The sequence below is a fragment of the Capricornis sumatraensis genome, chromosome 20 (assembly GCF_032405125.1).
Source record: "Capricornis sumatraensis isolate serow.1 chromosome 20, serow.2, whole genome shotgun sequence".
Classification (NCBI taxonomy): Eukaryota; Metazoa; Chordata; class Mammalia; order Artiodactyla; family Bovidae; genus Capricornis; species Capricornis sumatraensis.
The window spans coordinates 30,046,287-30,067,072 of NC_091088.1; the positions used below are offsets into that span (position 1 = coordinate 30,046,287).

Here is a 20,786-nt window from a genome sequence, read left to right on the forward strand (position 1 = left end):
CTCTGTGTGACCCCACGGACTGCAGCCTGCCAGGCTTCTCTGTCCATGGGTCTCTACCAAGGTATGTAGGGGGCAAAGCCTTCAGTGGAAACTTTCAGAATCGAGCTGTCAGCTCAGTAGCTATTCACGCGTCAGGGCCTGTCTAATGCAGCAGGTCAACGTGCAGGTGCAGGTAGTGTCCCCTACTGCATGCCTGCCCTGGGAAGGAAGCTGTAACTAGCCTGGAGGCAAGCAGGCCAGGCCCATGATGCCAGCCCAGACCCAGCTCACTAGGGTCAGTGTCCCATAGACCCCAGCCCTCAGATTCCCAAGCCTCCCACCAGGAGGGCCTGGGTGCCGGCCCCTCTCTAGCACCCGAGCCTCTCCTGCGGGCAGCCACCGGAAAGCTGGCCGTGGGACCCAGGCGCTGAGTGCCTTAAGCAGGCGGTGACTCAGGGAGGCACGGGTGGGTGAGCAGGGGTGGTGCCTCCACCTGGGGCTAAAAACAGGCCTGTGAGTCAGGGCCCACACACTGATGCTGCTCCGTGTGCTCGTGTGACCTCAGGAAGGCTCACCCATGTGTGGAATGACGGGGAAAAACCTGGCCAGTTTCCCAAACTTCTTCCTTTGGACCCCACTGTCAAGGTTTCTGCCTGATCCAGAGAGAAGGGACTCGGGGACCAGAGGGTGGTGGGCAGGGCCAGACTTCTGCTAGGGGGAGACACCCTCCCACCTAGAGCCATGTTATGCCTCAGCCAGGCCGCTAGAGGGTGTGGTTTAGAAACCTGCGCCTGCAGGAGCCACTTGGTGCTCCTCTATGTCTGAGGTGGAATCCTGGGAACTGCATTCCAGTGGGATGCGGTGCACGGTCTGGGGAAGGGCAGCCTGGAGCTGTCCTCCTGGCTCCGCCTCATCACCGAGGTGTGGTGGTAGGGGTCTTGTGCTGGCGACACCTCTCGATTGGCCCTTGCTCTCCCTTCCGTCTCCCCAGCTCAGTGCATGGCACCACGATCAGCCCAGCCACTGAGACTCAAGTCACCCACCTCCATCCCCATATCCACTTCTCCCCATCTCCTCTGGGACACCCCTGAGTCCAAGCCACTCCCTGTCTCTTCCTGGCTGTTCCTGGCCCCCCTCCCAAGGGTTCCTTGCTTCCCTCTTGCTTCTCTTCTGTCTGTCTTCCACACCACAGTCAGCAGGGAGGCTGTAGAAAAAGAACTCCCCATTTTTCCAACTGGGGACACTGATATCCAACTTAAAGACGGCATCTCCTCTTTTTGCTTGTGGCAAAAATGTGACCATGTGACCAGTTCTACCCATAGAGAGATCAACCCAAGTGTAGGTCTTTGGAAAAGGCTTTGTAAGGGAAGATGCACCCCTTTTCTCTCATTTCTTCCTTCCTTCCTGAAACCTGTGATGGCTGGAGCTCTAGCAGCCATCATGGGTCATGAAGATAAGATCTATACCCGAGGGACAGTAGACTGGCGATCTAAAAACAGTCAGGTCCTTGACAACTTGGTAGACCCTCCATACCTTCCACATTTTTCTTTTTCTTACTTTTACTTTTTGCTTTCTTTTTTAACTTCTAGCTCATTTAAATCACTGTTTTCTAGGTCTCAGATATTCACAGTCAAACCTAATTCTAATGGATACAATAACTCTCTCTGTTTAAACTCTCAATAGCTTCCCATTATTTCTAAATTCCAAACTCCTTACCATGACCTCCAAAGCCCCGGCCTGACTGCGCTCTGTTCAGCCCACCTCCCACCTTTCCCCTCTCCTGGTCCTCTAAGCACACAGCCTTTCCTCTGTTCCCCAAGCAATCAGGGTCATCTTGCCTCAGGGTGCTCCACCCAGCCAGACCATCCTTCCCCGGGCTCTGCCCCTCTCCATCTTACTGGCACTTGCTCAGGGAAGCCCTCCGCTACGCCCCCAGGTAGAGTCTGGTGCACCAACCACACCATATGTCACAGCTGGCGCTGCATGTGCCTGCCCCTCAGCTTTCTGCTTATTCAGGGCACCCCCATCTCACAATGCTCTGTACACAGTTGGTGCTCTGCAGTATTTGTGAGATGCACGGGTCCTTGGCATCTTACTACCAGGCATGACCCGAGTTTCTCACTCCATGCACTATGTCTCCCAAGTCTTCTAATCTCGTCCGTCTCAACAACAGTGTGTCTAGGTCAACCACAGCAACAGCTCTGCCAGGGAGCCATCCTGTTTAGCAGATGGGGAGATTGAGGCTCAAGGTCACATGCTGCTAAGTGGGAGAGCCTGGGCCCAGGGTTACCCCCACTGTGCTCCAGGGGACAGCCCTGGGCTTGCCTGGACCCAGGGTTAATCCCTACTGTGCTCCAGCGTACAGCCCTGGGCTTGCCTGGACCCAGAGTTAAACCTACTGTGCTCCAGCGGACAGCCCTGGGCTTGCCTGGACCCAGAGTTAAACCTACTGTGCTCCAGCAGACAGCCCTGGACTTTCCTGGGCCCAGGGTTAATCCCTACTGTGCTCCAGCGGACAGCCCTGGGCTTGCCTGGACCCAGGGTTAATCCCTACTGTGCTCCAGCGGACAGCCCTGGGCTTGCCTGGACCCAGGGTTAATCCCTACTGTGCTCCAGCGGACAGCCCTGGGCTTGCCTGGACCCAGGGTTAATCCCTACTGTGCTCCAGCGGACAGCCCTGGGCTTGCCTGGACCCAGGGTTAATCCCTACTGTGCTCCAGTGGACAGCCCTGGGCTTGCCTGGACCCAGAGTTAAATCTACTGTGCTCCAGGAGACAGCCCTGGGCTTGCCTGGACCCAGAGTTAAACCTACTGTGCTCCAGGAGACAGCCCTGGACTTGCATCTCAGACACTGGTGCCCAGCCCAGCCCCTCACCTCACTACCCTGAGCAAAGGTGTGGGCAATGGGTAAGAGAGAAGGAAGGGTGAGGGTGGCAGGAAGGAGGGGTCATGCCAATGCACCTGGAGGACTGTGGTAGCTGCCAGGCCTGGCCAGCCCTGGGGGGTCAAGCTAACAAGCAATTAATAGAGCCAGAGGGGGGCCCTTGTCCCTTTGTCTTCCTGCCTTTGGGGCCCTGGGAGGGTGGGGCTCACACTGGGCCTGACCTTCCTGTCCGAGTCCCCTCCTGGGCCAGTCGGGGGGTGGGGGGTGCATTTTCCCACATCTTGCTCTCAGCTACAGTCCCCACGGCACTGCCCCTCTCACTGGTCAGAGCATGCCCAGCTATCCTGGCAGCAGGGGGTGTGACACAGCAGCTGCATGGACCGGGGCAGCCCCACCTGTGCAGATTTGCTCAGTGGAGGATGCTGGGGCAAGCTTCTGTAGAAAACACACCCTGTGCTCCCACTGGTGGCGGTGACCAGCTTCAAGGTGGCTGCAGAGGGCCCAGTCCCTCTGATCTGCACCCTTTTCTGCTGGACAGCTGCCTCCTCCACCGGTGGGGCTTCCAGTCCCTCCTTTTCTGATACCAGAGCCTCTGCTCCCCTGAAGGGGAGCACTCCTCCCCAACTCAGCCTGAGCAGTCCAGGTGGGGTGGTCTCTGTCCCATGGTCTCGGCATGGACACACAGTCTGGGCCTGGCCAATCCATCCCTCTGCCCTTAGTGAGCAGTTCCGGGTGGACAAAGAATCCCAATCTGTCAAGTGAGACTAACCTGACCAGCCCCAGGACACCTGCATACACTATCAGGAGAGACCCTCCAAGGAAGGACCCACCTGAATGTGGAGCCATCCCTGAGGAAAGCAGGGTCAAGAGAGGGAAGCACCCCGAGTCCCGATGACATGTCAACACCTGGATCCAGCTGTACCTGCAGCCACACACATCTCTGGCTTTCCAGTTACCTCCATCAATCCTCTGACTCTTTCTTAACCCAGTTGAGGATGTGTTTTTGTTTGGTTGGTATACTTTTGCACAATAACCTCAAAGAGTGCTACACTTCCTGGTGTGTTGAGACCAACACCAGGCTCACCTCTTCCCATTACTGTGGTCCACACAGTCCCTCTGGCATCTGATTCCCTTCCCCTCTTCCTGTCTGGACCATGCCCTGGGCACATGCACTGGCCCACGTGCTGCGCTAGCTCCTGTGGGGGGAGCACCAAGACAGGCTGGGGACACTGGTCACATCCAGGGGCTGTCCGCTGGGCTCCTGGAGACAGTTCTACACAGGAGCTGGGGGAGGCTGTCCACTGACACCGTGCCCAGTGGTCCCTGCACGGTGGGCTGGGTGCAGGACACTCGTCACTGCGGGTGCTATCATACACCGCAGGCCCGGGCCAGTCATTGCCACTGCTACAGACAAGTGTCTAACATGCCCCTGTGGGGCACCACTCTCACCGAGGGTCACAGTCAGGGAGCTATCTGCTGGCCCAGGGCCAGGAAAAAACAGCACTGAGGGAGCGGGCCCTTCTCTCCTCCATGGCCTCCAGGGCCGGAGGGGCGCTCCCAGTGAATGCGCGAGATGCCGCGTTTCCTCAGACCCACATGCCCGTGGCGTGGGTCCAGCAGGCACTAAGTGCCCAGTGTGCCCGGCCCTCCACGGCTGCCACTGTCCACCTGCTGGGGTTGCCCATGCTGTGACGTCCGGTTCCCATGCCCCCCCGACCCCCAACAAGTCTCCCTCCTTTTCCCACAGCCCTCTTTGGTCACTCCTGCCCTGGGCTTCTACTTTGTTCCATGCGGACTTTGCGGGGCTCAGGCCACAGGCTCAAGGCTCCATCCACAACTGGGCTCCTGGCTTGAGTGGGGTCTTAACCTCTCTGAGGCTCAGCGTCCTCCCCTAAAAACCAGGGTGGCAGTCTCACCACTTTCTTCACAGGGCTCCCTCCTGTCGTGGGAGCAGGCAGAGGGCACTAGCGCAGGACAGCCTGAGGGGCGGGCCAGGCCGGGCCCCACCTCCCCAGCCACCTGGGGACCAGAGGAGGCCAACCTGGCCCCCTCAGGACGCCTGGGGGCCGGGACCATGGAAGGGGTGAGAGGTTGAGAAATGCGTGTCTGGGACCCTGTGTTTCAGACTATGAACTGCAGGCAAGACGCCGTTCTGATAGGCTTTGGATCAGGAGGCTCGGGGCACAGGAGAGTCTGTGACTAACTCTCAGGGCCAGGATTCTCTTCACCAGGGTCAGTGGTTTAAAGTCAGCATCGACACTTCTCTTCATCAGAGCCGGTACAAGGTTTCTGGCTAAATGATATCTTACTGTTCACACACACTTGGAAAGCAGCACCCATGATGCAGGGGCCAGTCGGTGGGGCTGCCCACTGGCGTCCATGGCTGAGGGCTCTCCTTCCTGAAAGCCATCTCCATACTACGGGGAGGGCTGGAGGCTCCCATGGCCCTGCCTGTCTCCTACGTCCTGGACCACAAGAGAGCCCCCCGCACCCACTTCTCTTGCCTAATGTCTCCTGTTCACCCTGCTCAGAGATGTGGCTGGTGCCTGCCTGTCCTGTGCCACACCAGGGGTGATTGTGGGGTGACCAAGGGAAGCGGGAATCAGCCTGGCTGAGCCACTGGCAACCAATACCACACACATCTGCTCACACGCCAGGCCAGTCCTTGCTGCTGCCGCTGCTCCCTACCCACCATGGACGCATCATCTGAAACTGGGACGGCGGAGTGCATGATAAGAACTTGGTCTGCAAAACTCCTCCCCTCTCTTCAGAGCAAAGGGGCTTAGAGCTAAAGTATGAAAAAGAGCCTTTCCCTCTCAAGAGACTAAATGCAAAGGATATGGGAGGGGAGCGAACAGGGATTTTCAGTCAGGTGACCCAGGTTCACTGCTGGCTCTGCTGTTTTTCAGACCTGTGACCTTGGACAGACCGCTTAACCTCCCCGAGCTTCTGCTCTCCTTAGTTCCCACCTCACGGGGTTATTTGCGCAGATGAAAGGCTAAATCGACGTGACACAGCTCTGCAACATAAAGAGCCCTGCAAACGTTAGTTATTATAAGCAAAGATGAGGTCCCTGAGACACAAACAACAAGCTGACATAAAATTAGCCTGCTTTGTACAAGGCTTCTCAGGCAAGCAGGATAATCTTGATAACAATAATCATAGTAATTATAATAATAACCCCTTCTGTTTGAGGAGCTGCTTTGGATCTTTCAGAGCTTTCCTCCTCTAATCTTTTAGGCCAAGTGAAGTCTGAATCTGTGCATGTGTGTACATGCACACACATACACACACGCAGTCCTCTGGTTGCAAAGGAAGTCTCCATCCTGCCCTGTCTGGCCACATGCATTGCAGTAGCTTCAGCTCCCGCCAGGGGGCAGAAGTGCACAGGCCAACAGGAGGCGCAGGGCTGCTGCACAAGCCCAGCCCAAGAGCCAGACGGGGGGCATGGACTCTGTTCCTCGAGTGAAAGGGGCTGAGAGACCCCTGCTGCTGGAGGCCCAGCCTGTGTGCTGCAAGGTCAGCAGGTGGAGAATGGCAGGGGGCACCTTTCCAGGCACTTCGTTCATGTCGTCCAGATCTGAGCATCTCAGGAAACTCTGTGGTCCTGGCCTCTCCCTTCCTCGCTGCCACTGGGGTGCGGAAGAGAGGAGTGCACGCCCTCACCCCTGCTTCCCTGGCCCTGGGCTGGCAGATGGCGCCAAGCGGTGACTCTCAGTGGACGTGGTCCCCCCCAGGGGTACTTTAGACATTTGTAACGGGTTTTCTTTGTTGGTGGCAAAACCTGGGGCACTATAGGCAATTAGCAGTTGGGGGCTGTGCACGCATGGGGCTCTTTCTTTGCTGGGACTTAGCAAAGGCCTGTACCTGAGCACGCTGTCAGGCAGACAGGGTCTCTAGGAGAGCTGGAGGACCCCACAGGTCTACCATCTGTCTCAGTGAAGGGAGCCTTCTTGTCTCCCTGGAAAGATCCAACAGCAGAACCAAGGATTTGCTGCTGTTTCTAATCTTGCCTCCTTTCGGCTGTGCCCATCCCTTCTTCAGCCATCCATCCATCCACACATCCCACGGCCCCATCCAGGGTACCTACCTCCTCAATGTCATGTGTCCACCCGCCCATGACATCATTGCCCATCAGCCACCCTGTTCATCTATCAACTTACTCCCATACCCACCCGGACACCCCTCGCCTCCCGTCTGCCCTTTCATAGTGTCTGTCTGTCCATCCCTTCGTTCTTCACGTCTGCACCCTCTTCATTCCTTTCACTCCTCTCTGATCTGTGTAGCCATCCACCTGTTGATCCACCCAGTCACTCACTTATCCGCCGTACGTACACCCACTACCCAGTGGGGTCCCCGCCTTAGGAATGTTCATGTTCACCAGGAAGAGCAATCTTTAGGCATAGGGGGAGGCAGCCTGCCTCTCCCCAGCCCAGAACACATCGGGGGAGAACTGCCCCCTTGACAGCCCCTCGCTCTGTCCCGAGGTCTGGTCTTTGTCTGGCGCCCAGGGCCTTGTTAAGGAAGACTCTCCTAAGGCCTCCAGCTGGGTCTACTGGGCTCCTCAGGGATGTACTTGTCCTAAGCCCGTCTGAGAGCTTTCTCTGTTTGGGGCCTAGGCTGCCTCTGAAGGGGCGGGAGGAAGACTGGATTTTCTAAAGAACCTCACTTATTTTGTTTTTAATCGATCTTTTAAAAATTTTAATTTATTTTTGGCTGTGCTGGGTCTTCACTGCTGTGTGTGGGCTTCCTGTCGTTGCTGAGTTGTGGGCTCTAGAGCATGCGGGCTCAACAGTTGTGGGGTGCATAAGCTTAGCTGCCCTGGAGCATGTGGACTCGGGATCAAACCCGTGACTCCTGCGTTGGCAGGCAGATTCTTGGCCACTGGGCCACTAGGTAAGCCCCAAGAATCTCACTTTCTGGAGGATCACACCCTTTTCAGTCTCAAAACCCTTGCATGTTCCAATTGTTTATAGAAGCAGCTTTGCCCGCTGGTTTACTATGTATCTTCAAGAACCAGGGGTTGTGGGGGTGGGGGTGACTTTGACCTGAGTTCCAGCTCTCACACACCTAAAAGTTTCCACTCAGAAGCAGTGTGTCAGCCCCTGTGACTGGTGTGGTTTCCCACCCCAGGCCCTGGCCCAAGCTCAGCAGAAGGACCAGTGCTACAGCAGCGAATGTCTGCTCAGCAGGCTGGCTGAGCCCAGGACTGGGCGCCGGGGACACGGGGGACAGCAGGGTCTGGAAACTGCCTCCCCGCTTCCCACCCTGAGCCTGCTGTCCGATGGGGGCGCAGACACACCAACCAGGCTCTGGAGTCAGGAGGCTCCTCCGAGGAGGCAGCCGCTGAGTGAGGGCCACTCAAGGACACACTGCTGCGGGCAGGGCAGGCGAGAGGGGTCCATCTGGAAGACAGGCAGTCGTGGGTCGGCTGTGCCCCCAAGGCAGGCACCGCTCAGAGACTGGATTTCCCTGAGGAGGGAATTAAAGGGGAAGCTAAGGGCCTTGCCAGGGGGCATCAGACACCCCCTGGGCCATCAACAGGGCCTGTGGACAATGGTGGGTTCAGAGTCCACGCAGCCCTTAGACATGAAATGAAGAATGGCACCCAAGCCCACACGGGTGGTCCAGGAGCCCGCACACAGACTGAGCCAGCATGAACTGTGGACCTCCCACCCCCAGGGCGGAGGCTGGGGGCAGCCTGGGCCATCAAGGGGTGGCTCGGAGAGGAAGCCTTACTGAGCAGATGCTAACTCTCCCCAAGGGTGGGGCCAGAGACATTTTCGGGCCCCCGGTCCTCTCGCCAGCTTTGCGGTTCTTAGGTGAAGCTGCTATATGCGTCTCCTAAAGCCTCCTTAGCAGAGGTTCAGGGCAGGGAGACTGGCAGGTATGGGGCAGGGTAACACCAAGGCCCAGAGAAGGCGATGGCACCCCACTCCAGTACTCTTGCCTGGAAAATTCCATGGATGGAGGAGCCTGGTAGGCTGCAGTCCATGGGGTCGTGAAGAGTCAGACACGACTGAGCGACTGACTTCACTTTCACGCATTGGAGAAGGAAATGGCAACCCACTCCAGTGTCCTTGCCTGGATAATCCCAGGGACGGGGGAGCCTGGTAGGCTGCCGTCTATGGGGTCGCACAGAGTCGGACACGACTGAAGCGACTTAGCAGCAGCAGCAACACCAAGGCCAGCGTAGATGGGGTCGAGCAGGGACTGCAGAGGTGATGGCCGGCCTGAGCGCAGGGGGGTGTCCTGGGTGGGTGACTGGCACAGCCAGGCGGTGTAAGGTGGCGGCTGTCCTAGCTGCCCAGGGGTGGTGGTGTGTTTATGTCACCACGGCTTCTGATCACCTCGGATCCCGAGGATGGAGTGGGCATGCACGCTTGTCCAAGACCCTAATTACCACCTCACGTGGTGCCACTTTCTCCTGGTGCCCTTCTCCCCTGGGTGGGTCCAGACCTGCAGTCTATGTTCCTGTGTGGCCTTCTAAATGGGGGCCGGGGTGGGGGGTGCGCGGAGGACAGCTGAAGCACCAAGCAGGCTCTATTCAGGCCAAAATAAACCTTAAGGTGAGTGGGGCACACATTCCCACAGCCTCGCCCTCTGCCTCCTGAGCTCAATGTTCTAAGACAGGAGAAAAGAACTAAAATTGGATAGGCTAAGTTTCTAAGAAATGAACAAGGGCAGAATGAAATTACCCACACAGAGCTCAGTCAAAGGGAAAGACAAGTGATAACGGCCAAGCTCGGCTCTTCAGAACACACAGTGACGATGCTGAGGAGTTTAATTAGAGCCGCCTCGGCTGTGAGATATTAACACACAATTATGGAAGAGAAAAGATGGAAGCTAGAGCAGTGTGCAGATGGCAGGGGTGACGGGAGGCTGGCGGGCCCTGGGGACAGCAAGCTTGGTGGGTGGTTCCTCTCCTCAGGCTTATTTGCTGACACCCCCTTCTCTTTCCTTGTCTCCTCACTGGGGACATCAGTCCCCACGCCATCCGCTAAAGTGATGAGATGATGTTTTCATTTGATAAGGAGCACGTCACCTGCCTTCAGGACCTGAGGGACACAGCCCGGGGCAGCGCACCAGGTGTCCATGCTCTGACCCTGGGCGAGTCTCATCTGTTTTCAGAGCCTCTGTCCTCAAAGGCACAGGGACAGGGTTGGCTGGATCAGTGGTTCTCACACCCCTGGGGGCCTCTGAGGGGTCCCTAAAAGCAAAACTGTTTTCCTAACTCTGACGATGTTACTGGCCTCTCCGAAGGTATTAATGGCCGCGCTGATGAGAGACCAGACGGCACCCTTCGACAGGGAGCAGTGGCACCAAACTATACGAACCGCCATTCTGTTCTTGGCCACCGCGCAGTCACAGTAAAACCAGTGCTGGTTTCCCAAGACATTTAAGAATGTCCACGGGAGTTCCCTGGTGAGCCAGTGGGTTAAGACTCTGTGCTTTCAAGGCAGGGTGCGTGGGTTTGATCCCCGGTCGGAGAACTAAGATCCCACAGGCGCCCGGGGCCACTGAGCTCGTGCGCTGCTGTGACTCAGCTCCTGTGCTCTGGACTGGAGCCTTCTCGTCACAACTGGAGAGAGGCCCACGGGCGGCAGCTAAGACCCGACACAGCCGAAAATAAACAAGGATTAAGAAACAAAGACCGTCCTTGAGGAAGCAGTCACAATTGTGAATTAAAAGCCCTACTGTGGCACACACGTCTTTTTCATATTCTCTGATGAAACGGGGAGGCTCCTGCAAATTGCAGGTGACGCTTGTCTGGAGGGAAGGCATGCGAAAGGCTGCCCTGCCAGCCACAATGGTTCCTTTTTGTTCACAAGACACCACTTTAACTTGAAAGAATGACCAACAGACAAATTTAGGTAGTTCACACTTGGTCTTTGGAAGAGTTTCTAAAATATCAAGCTAACCTATTGCTTCAAGGAAAACACCTAACAAATTTGCTACCAAAATGAAAAAATTCCAGCTTCCAAGGGAAGAACCAGACTTTTGGAAAGCGTGTACTTAATACCATAAGTTTGACAGCTTTCCAACACCTGAAGACTTTTCTGGTAAGACAGACACTGACGTTAACAAATGCAAGTTTTTTTATATTCTCCATTGAAAAGTGTCACCGTTTGGAAGATGCGCATAATTCTGAACCACTATTTTCCAAATGATCAAAATGATGTCAAAAATCTGGCATGGCTGACCCATTCAAAGAGCAAAGTAAACCAATGGATTTTTTTAAGAGACTTAATTACGAGGAGGGTACAGAGATTTCCCACATAACCCTAGAGCCTCCCCCATTACTGACATCACTCACTACAATGGTATACTTAATTAAAAAAAAAAAAAAGATGAACCTATACCAACATATTATAATCACCCAAAGCCTGCTGTTAACCTTTGGTTTTACTCTTGTTGTTGGTCGGTCGCTAAGTTGTGTCTGACTCTTTGCAACCCCATGGACTGCAGCACGCCAGGCTTCCCTGAACTTCACTATCTCCTGGAGTTTGCTCCAACTCACACTCCATGGGTGTAGACAAGTGCATAATGACGTGTATCTATAACTGTGGTATCATACAGTGTACTGTGACTGCCCTAAAACGCCTCTGTGCTCTGCCTGTTCATCTGGCCCTCCCCAGACCCTGATCTTTTTACTGTCTCCACTGTTTTACCGTTTAGAGAAAGTCATGTAGTCGGAATCATACAGTACAATCTGATGGATCCATTTCAGGTCCGTTTCTTCCCCTTAGTGGTTGCTTTTCAGATTCTTCCACGTCTTTTCATGACTTGATCACTCATTTCTTTTTAGTGCTGAATAATATTTCATTGTCTGGGTGTACCCCAGTTTACTTATCCATTCACCTACTGAAGGACCTTTTGGTTGCTTCCAAGTTTTGGCAGTTATCAATAAAGCTGCTATAAACATCTGGGTGCAGGCTTTCTACGCGGACATCAGCTTTCAAATCTTTTGGGTAAATATAAAGGAACATGATGGCTGGATTGTATGGCAGGAGTATGTTTAGTTTTCTAAGAAACCACCAAGCTCTTCCAACGTGACCGGACCATCGGCAAGGCCTGAGGGTTGCTGCTGGTACATCCTCCCCATCTGGTGTGGTCGGTGTTCCAGGTTTTGGTCATTCATAGGTGTGTAGGGGCGTCTCCCTCTTGCTTTAGCTTGCACTTCTCTGATAACATATGATGTGGAGTACCTTTTCATATGCTTATTGGCTATCCATAGACCTTCTTTGGTGAGGTGTCTGTTAAGGTTTTGGGCTCATCTTAAAATCAGATTGTTTGCTTTCTTGTTGAATTTTAAGGGTTCTTTGTATACTTTGGATAAAAGCTCTTTATTGAACATATATATATATATATATATTTTTTTTTTTTTTTTTGGGCAAATATTTTGTCCGAGTCCAAGGCTTGTCTTCTTATACCCTTGACTTTGGCCTTTCACGGAATAGGTTTTAATTTTATGAAGTCCGGTTTATCAATTCTTTCATGGACTGTGTCTCTGGTGCTGTACGTAGAGGCATCATCACACCCAAGGCCGCGCAGACTGCCTCCTATGTTATCTTCTGGGAGTTTCATACTTTCACTCTTGCTGCCATCACCTGCCCTGCCCTGCTGCTAAGGGGCTGGAGCTCCCTGGGGGCCCAGCTGGTGCCCACCCTGGGGACTGGCATCAGCCTGTTGACGCTGCAGTGTTTCCATGAGGCAGGTGGGATGGCGACAGGTGTAAAAAACAAGGCTGACAAATAGGCGGGGCAACCAAAACACGGCGAGGCAGGGTGGTGCCTGTGGCTGTGCCCCAGCAGAGGTTCCAGGGGGCCACCCTGGGCGGGCAGGAGCAGGAGGGCACAGTGGGGCCAAGCTCCCTCGATGCCCAGCACTAACCACGAGAGGAATGCAGGGTTGGGGGAGGCTGGGGGCTGAGTGAAGCCCCAGGGGCATCTAACTCTCACGTGAAGTCGGCCCACAGGGAGCTGCTCAGCCCAGGGCCACCACCTCGGCCGCCTCCTCTGAGGCGGGGATCAGGGTGAGAGTCCTCCCCTCTCCACGAAGCCTCTGCCAGTCTCACCACCTGATGTGGACACCGGGGGGTCATGGGCCCCGCAATGCGGGGTGGGACAAGGCTGCACAGACCTGGGCGTAGCAAGGTGGTCAGGTGCCCACCGGGCAGTGTCCAGGCCTCAGCTCGACCTGACGCTGAGGCGCAGCAGCACAGGGCTCCCTGAGCGAGAGGGGCAGCCACAGCCCCTGCACCCCCAGGGTCTGGCCTCACTCTCTGAAATGGCAGGGTCCCAAAGGGGGCGCCAAAAGCGCCACCCAAGCTCAGGTTGCTCTCTCTCTCTCTCCTCTTTCACCCCTTTCCATGCCCTGGCCAGGGTAGAGGCCCGTCCACATGGCACCTTCCTTGGGGTCAGAAAAAGGAAGTTTTCTTCAGGCCTCACGGCTCAGTGATGGAGAAGGAAGTGGCAATCCAGTCGTTACTCTTGCCTGGAGAATCCCATGGACAGAGAAGCCTGGCAGGCTACAGTCCATGGGGTCACAAAGAGTCGGACACGACTAAGTGATTAACGCACATGGCTCAGTGAAAAGGTGGGCTGCGTTTTGGCCTTCTTGTGGGCCCTGGGTGTGTTACTCTCCTGCGGGCCACAGCCTGCCTCCTAGCTGAGCAGGAGTCCGTGGGGGGTGAAGGAGCGGCACGGTGCAGTGTGCCGCTCCTGGGCCGGGCCCCTTGGGTGCATGTGCGCCTCCTGCCCCTGAATGCAGAGGACGACGAAGTCTTGGGGGGGAAACAGCCCTAAGACAGAAGATTTGGTGTTATGAATACCATGCGGAGAGCCATGCACCCACTGAGAGCAGCTGCCCAGACCATTAGATGAGCAAGACATAGCCTGTCGCATCTGACGCACGAAGCCCTTGGGACATACTTGCTGCAGCAGCTAGTGGTACCCTGACCAATACACCCTCCAGTGTTCTTCCTCTCCTGGTTGTTGCTCGCTACGTGACTTCTGACCTCTGTTCAGTCCTCAGTTATGAATTACCTGTACTTTAGGAAAAGGAGTACGTCAAGGCTGTATATTGTCACCCTGCTTATTTAGCTTATATGCAGAGTACATCATGAGAAACTCTGGGCTGGAAGAAGCACAAGCTGGAATCAAGATTACTAAGAGAAATATCAGCCTCAGATTTACAGACGACACCACCCTTATGGCAGATAGCGAAGAGGAACTAAAAAGCCTCTTGATGAAAGTGAAAGAGGAGAGTGAAAAAGTTGGCCGAAAGCTCAACATTGAAAAAACGAAGATCATGGTATCTGGTCCCATCACGTCATGGGAAATAGATGGGGAAACAGTGGAAACAGTGTCAGACTTTATTTTTGGGGGCTCCAAAATCACTGCAGATGGTGACTGCAGCCATGAAATTAAAAGACGCTTATTCCTTAGAAGGAAAGTTATGACCAATCTAGAAAGCATATTCAAAAGCAGAGACATTACTTTGCCAACAAAGGTCCGTCTAGTCAAGGATATGGTTTTTCCAGTGGTCATGTATGGATGTGAGAGTTGGACTATGACGAAAACTGAGTGCCAAACAATTGATGCTTTTGAACTGTGGTGTTGGAGAAGACTCTTGAGAGTCCTTTGGACTGCAAGGAGATCCAACCAGGTCATTCTAAAGGAGATCAGCCCTGGGTGTGAAGGACTGATGCTAAAGCTGAAACTCCAATATTCTGGCTGCCTCATGTGAAGAGATGACTCATTGGAAAAGACCCTGATGCTGGGAGGGATTGGGGGCAGGAAGAGAAGGGGACGACAGAGGATGAGATGGCTGGATGGCAGCACTGACTCGATGGACATGAGTTTGAGTGAACTCTGGGAGTTGGTGGATAGGGAGGCCTGGCGTGCTGCAATTCATGAGGTCACAAAGAGTTGGACATGACTGAGCGCCTGAACTGAACTGAACTGAATCCCTCTTTTATTGCTTCAGTGGGCAAGACACTACTCTCTCCATGAGACTGAAGTGACAAAAAATGAAAGTTGAGTTGCTCAGTGTTAGTCATGTCCAACTGAGATAAAAATCAATGTTTGTCCATCATGTGAGCTCAAATGTGTCTATTCACTGGGAAGGGCTGTCCCACAGTCCCCAGCATAAAATGGGCACACAGCCAGTGTGTCCTCAGGACACGGGGCAGAAGCAGCAAGCCCTGGAGCTGGGAGGCTGGGTACAGCTTACTTCACTTACAGTTCTGCCAGCCCGGACCCTCCTCCCAGCGTCAGGGCCTTGCCAGCAGGCCCGGTGAAGCCTGGAGAGCCACCCTGATTTACCGGGTGTGTCGCTGCTGGCTGGCGGGCAGCACAGGTCTGGGGGCGGGCCACAGGCTCCAGCTTCCACCAGTTGCAGGCCTCCTGTTTCCTTCTCTGTCCCTGCCTCCCTCCTTGGTTCCCTGGCTTTGGCTTCCAACGGGAATGAGCTCCCTGGCAGTCCCAGCTTCTAAGAGGCATGTGGCATGTTCTCGGGGGACGTAGGGGCGTCTTTGCCTTCTTGGCCTTGGGTGGGGAGGTGGCAGTAGCGAGTCTGCCCCCTCTGCCCTGGCTCCCCACCATCAGCAGCCCACTTGAGGCTATCGCCTCAAACAGCCTGGATACAGATGCAGAAGAACCAGGGGCTCTGGCCCAGTAAGGAGCTCTGTTGTCATGGTGACTTCTGGTCTCCTAGCTGCCAACGTTCTCTTGGAAGGGAGCAGGGCGCAGCAGGTACGTGCCCAACCCTCAGGCTGGCCGAACGGACAGAAGGAAGGAGGGAGGGCATCCACCCTGCCCACCTGTCTCCAGCAGCCCCGTGGCTGAGTGAGCACTTGCCCCCCACTGAGGGGGGCTGTCCTCTCTGCCTGCCTCAGGGAGGCCAGAAGGACCCAGTCCCCGGGACCACTGAATCCACACCCAGGACTGTCCTTCTCAGGCCTCTGGGACCCCACCCAGCCCCCACATGAACTTCAGCCAAACCCTGAAAAGGAAGCCACAGTGCGCCGCATCCCACATCAGTCCTCTCAGGCCATTTCTGTGGACGTTTCATCCGCGCCCCGCCCGCACCCCCCTCACTCCCTCGCTGCTCGCTGGGGTCTCCCTCACCTTCCGGCAGCGCTCGCTCGCGGGCCTTGCTCTGGCCCTGCCCCCCGGGCCGCTGTCCTCCGCTCCCCCTCCTCCTGCCGTCCCGCCGCGCTCTCAGGGCCTCCCCCACTGCCTGCCCTCTGCTCGTGCTCTTCTGCTCTTCTCTCGGGGCTCTGGGCCCTGTGGATGCTGCTTCCTGGGCGGCGAGCTCCCCCGCCTCCCTCGTGGGCTCCTGTCCTCCCACCGGACACGTACGTTCTTCAGTCCTCAAAACTCTTCTTACTTCCACAAGTCACCTTCTCGCTGGCCCAGACAGCGCCAGCCCCTCCTCTGTGCGGTGAGCCTGGGTCCACGGGCCCCTCTACTCCATTCAGCGCATTCCTGGCCAGCCCAGCCCTCCCCGACTCCTGGTTTCCCATCGCACTGTCCCCATCATGGCCTTCCTTCCCATCTCAGGCTCGATTCCTGCTGCACCAGCAAATGACCACTGCCGCTTATTTCATTTTTAAAAGTGACATTAAATAAACTCATTTTAAAAAACACAGCTTATCCTATAAAAGACATGTAATATTATTCAGCCTTTAAAAAGAATGAAATAAGGCCATTCGTAGCAACATGGATGAACCTAGAGAGATGATCATACTTAGGGAAGTAAATCAGAGAAAGATAAATATCGCATGATATCACTTATATGCAGACTCTAAAGTATGAAACAAATGAACTTATTTACAGAACAGAAACAGAGCGACAGACACAGAAAACAAACATATGGTTTTCAAAGGGGGGTTATCAAAGGAGGGATAAATTAGCACTTTGGGATTAAAATATACACAATACTATATATAAAATAGTGTCCGACAAGGACCTACTGTATAGAACAGGGAACTACACTCAACATCTTGTAACAATCTGTAATGGGAAAGAATATAAAATATATAAATATACATATATAGGGCTTCTCTGGTGGCCAGTGGTTAAGAGCCCACCTGCCACAGCAGGGGACATGGGTTTGATCCCTGGTCCGGGAAGATTCCACAGCATCAAGGCAGCTAAGCCTGGGTGCCACAACTACTGAGGCCTGTGCTCTAGAGCCCGCGTTCTGCAACAAGAGAAACCACTGCAATGAAAAGCTCACACCCCACACCTGGAGAGTAGACCCTGCTCACCGCAACTAGAGAAAACATGCGCATAGCAACGAAGACCCAGCATAGCCATGAATAACAAACAAAAAAATATATATATGTAACTATGTATAACTGAGTCATATTGCTGTACCCATGAAACTAACACAACATTGGAAATCAACTAATATCAATAAGTTTAAAAATATATATTATCCTCAACAATAATCCACAAAATCACAGGTTGGTGTGCTAATTTTTCTAATATATGTTAAAACACACAAAACTACTCAAACATTGCTGCTGCTGCTAAGTCGCTTTAATCGTGTCTGACTCTGTGCGACCCCATAGACGGCAGCCCACCAGGCTCCCCCGTCCCTGGGATTCTCCAGGCAAAAACACCAACAGTGGGTTGCCATTTCCTTCTCCAGTGCATGAAAGTGAAAAGTGAAAGTGAAGTCGCTCAGTCGCGTCCGACTCTTTGCAACCCCATGGACTGCAGCCTACCAGGCTCCTCTGTCCATGGGATTTTCCAGGCAGGAGTACTGGAGTGGGTGCCATTGCCTTCTCCGACTCAAACATTACAGATGTAGAAAACAAATGTATGGTTACCAGGGGATGGGGGTGAGGGGGGATACATTGGGAGACTGGGGATGGCATATATACACTATCATATACAAAATCGATCAACTAGGAAGAAGCTACTATGTAGCACAGGGAACTCTATTCAATATTCTGTAGTGGTCTATGTTGGAAAAAAATCTAACAGCGTATAACTGAATCACTTTGCTGTATGCCTGAAACCAACACAAATTGTAAATCAACTATACTCCAGTAAAAATTAAAAAGGAAAAATAATTGTGAAGGCAAAAAACAAAACTATTCAAACAGAAGGCAGTGGTCTGCAGGAACCGCTAGGTGAACATGTGTGGCCCCCCTCAAGCCCACCCCCCGCGGGAGCACCTGTACCACTCTGGGGACACACTGCCTCTCCAAGGCAACTCTGTTCCCATCACACAAGCTGGAGGCCCCAAGGCCAGCTCCACCCTCTTCACTTCTTTTGCTCCTGCAGCCAACGAGCCCCAAGAACGGTCATGTTTCCCCAGAAAGGTCTGACTCCCCTCCAAAGCCGCACCTCCTCTCCAGTATGGAGGACCTCAGGGGTCCCACGAGTCGCCGGACTCCCTCCCTCTAATCAGTCTACTACCGAGAGCACTTAATCACCATCACGAGACCCTCCACAGCTCCAGACTATGGTGTGACCAAGGCCACGTCACCCGCCCACCTCCTAGAACTCTCTCCATCTGTAGCCCACCTCTGGCTCATCAGCCACCTCGCCGACCCGTCTCCCTGCAGAGGAACAGGATAAAGACCTTGGCTGAGACAGCGAGATGGAGAACAGAGGGAGGGTGTGGAACAGAGAGCTAGCCGGCGGGTCAGAAGCTGGGGGTGGTGGGGGCGGGGAGCGGGGCAGTCCAGTGGAGCGAGTGACACAAGTCCACGTGAGATTTGTAGCAAATGCAAGGATCTGGCCTCCAAAGATGGGGGCACATCACTTCAACAGTCTGTGCCTCCTTAGCTCTGAGTGGTGGTAGTCTCCATGTCATGTCCTCCCCCTAGGGTTTCTGTGAGAACCCAGGGTCGGGGGGCGTGTGCTCTCTGAACTGTAAAATGCTTCAGCCATGGTGTGCGTTCATGTGAGCATGTGTGCAGACCAATGCTAGTAGCCTGAGTTACTGTAACAGTACGTCTGCTGAGTAATGCTATCCTTTGAGGTGACTCGGGGAGGATAGAAGTGGGGAGGACATGCAGGAGCCCCCGAGGGCAGCTGCCTCCACACACACCTGAGGCCGCCATGTCCTGAGAGCCGGGGAGCAGTCATCTTGTGTCCTGGGGAAGGGCGAGTCAGACAACTTCCTCCAACTCAGAGATCCACCCACCTGCCTTCTAAGTTGAAAGGGACTGGGCCTGCCGCTCCTAAGATTCTGGGAGGATAGAGCAGGCCTTCTCCACCTGCTAGGCCTTAAAGGCTGGCAGAAAGAAGTCCCCTGGAGGGAGTAGACCCCTCCCCACGAGGGCGCTAGGGACTGTTACTTGAGAACCAAGCCTGTTTGTTTCTATGGCATCAGGGAGAGACTGGAATAGTGGGGAGACCTGCAGCCAGCCCAGGCCAGAGCTCTGCCTGGTGGGCATCCCCAGGCTGGACAAAAGCTCACTCTCCAAGGACAAGGCCACTGCCTCAATTAGCTGTCCTCCCAGGAGCGGCTCCACTGATCCCCTAAAAGGCACAGCAGGTCCTCCAGGGTTGCAGGAGGGGCCCGGCCCAGCCTGCAAGCCTTTGCCAGAGTCTCAGTCACAGTGTGCCCCAGGCCCCCCGCTGCTCTTTTCACCCTCTTCCCCCCACCAGCGGTAGGCGGTGCCTTTGAAGTCAGGTCCTCTGTTCCAACTGGAAATGGCTCAGAACCAAAATCAGAGGCTGCACAATCAGCTTGCAATTTAAAATGCCACCGAGGCGTCCCCAGACCCCCCTACCCCCTTTTAAAATGTCATCTTAATTAGATGAAGCCTGGCTTCATGTTTTCTGAATTTCAAGGTAATTTCTCTAGGATGTTTCCCTCCTTTGGGTTATTTTTATCTTTGGCAAAAGCGAGTCTGTGAGTCTCACCAAGGCTAATCTGTGAGTCTGCAGACACCTGCACATGCCCAATTCTCTGGTAGCTAGGGTTCGGCTGCCCCCTGGCTCTGGAAGCTGAGAATTCACTGACCTGAGGGGTCTGAAGAAGGAAGGTCCTGAGGTCTGTTGTTAATTCAATTCCCTCCAGTTAATTCAGCACCAGGCTGTCTGGGCCTCTCAGCTAGGCAATGGGGCTATGCTAGGGTTTGGGAGAAAACACGAAGGAGCCTGGGAGGGCTTAGCTAGCCCCAGCCACCTTCCTTAATCCAGGTTGTCACCTACTTCCCTGCCTAGACTCTGCCCTGCCTGGCAATGTCCCCCAAAGTGTAGGCCACTGGGGACCTGCAGTAATAACCACTGAATCACTCCCATTCCAACTCTCAAAGATTCTGATTAACCGATAAACATTTGCTAATTAGCTCTTTCAACAAAGAGACTGCGGGCGGCCTAGGACTATCTCCTCTGCCTTGGGGGCATTTGACTATGCTGTTCCCCAGCCAAACCCAGTCCTCAAAGAAGGAGTCAGGTTATGAGCTTCATGGTGTCCTTCCAAATTCACATGTTAAAGCCCTAAACACTCAGTACCTCAGGTCTTTAAAGAGATTAAAACCTGGCTTAAATCTCAGCATTCAAAAAGCGAAGACCATGGCATCCAGTCTCATCACTTTATGGCAAATATAACGGGGAAAAGTAGAAACAATGACAGATTTTATTTGGAGGGGGGCTCCAAAATCACTGCAGATAGTGGCTGCAGCCACAAAATCAAAAGATGCTTGCTCCTTGGAAAAAAAGTTATGATAAATCTAGACAGCATATTGAAAAAGAAGAGACATCACTTTGTCAACAAAGGTCTGTATAGTCAAAGCTATGACTTTTCCAGTAGTCATGTGTGGGTGTGAGAGATGCACCATAAAGAAGGCTAAGCGCCGAAGAACTGATGCTTTCAAATCATGGCGCTGTGACTTTTAAGAGTACCTTGGACTGCAAGGAGATCAAATCAGTCAATTGTAAAGGAA

At 54.0% G+C, this 20,786-nt stretch overlaps 1 protein-coding gene across 3 annotated transcripts in view; it reads right to left on the bottom strand.

The window, feature by feature from the left end:
- Positions 1-20,786, bottom strand: part of GNAO1 (G protein subunit alpha o1) — a 176,513-nt gene that overhangs the window by 25,560 nt on the left and 130,167 nt on the right. The gene's annotated exons all lie outside the window — the stretch shown is intronic.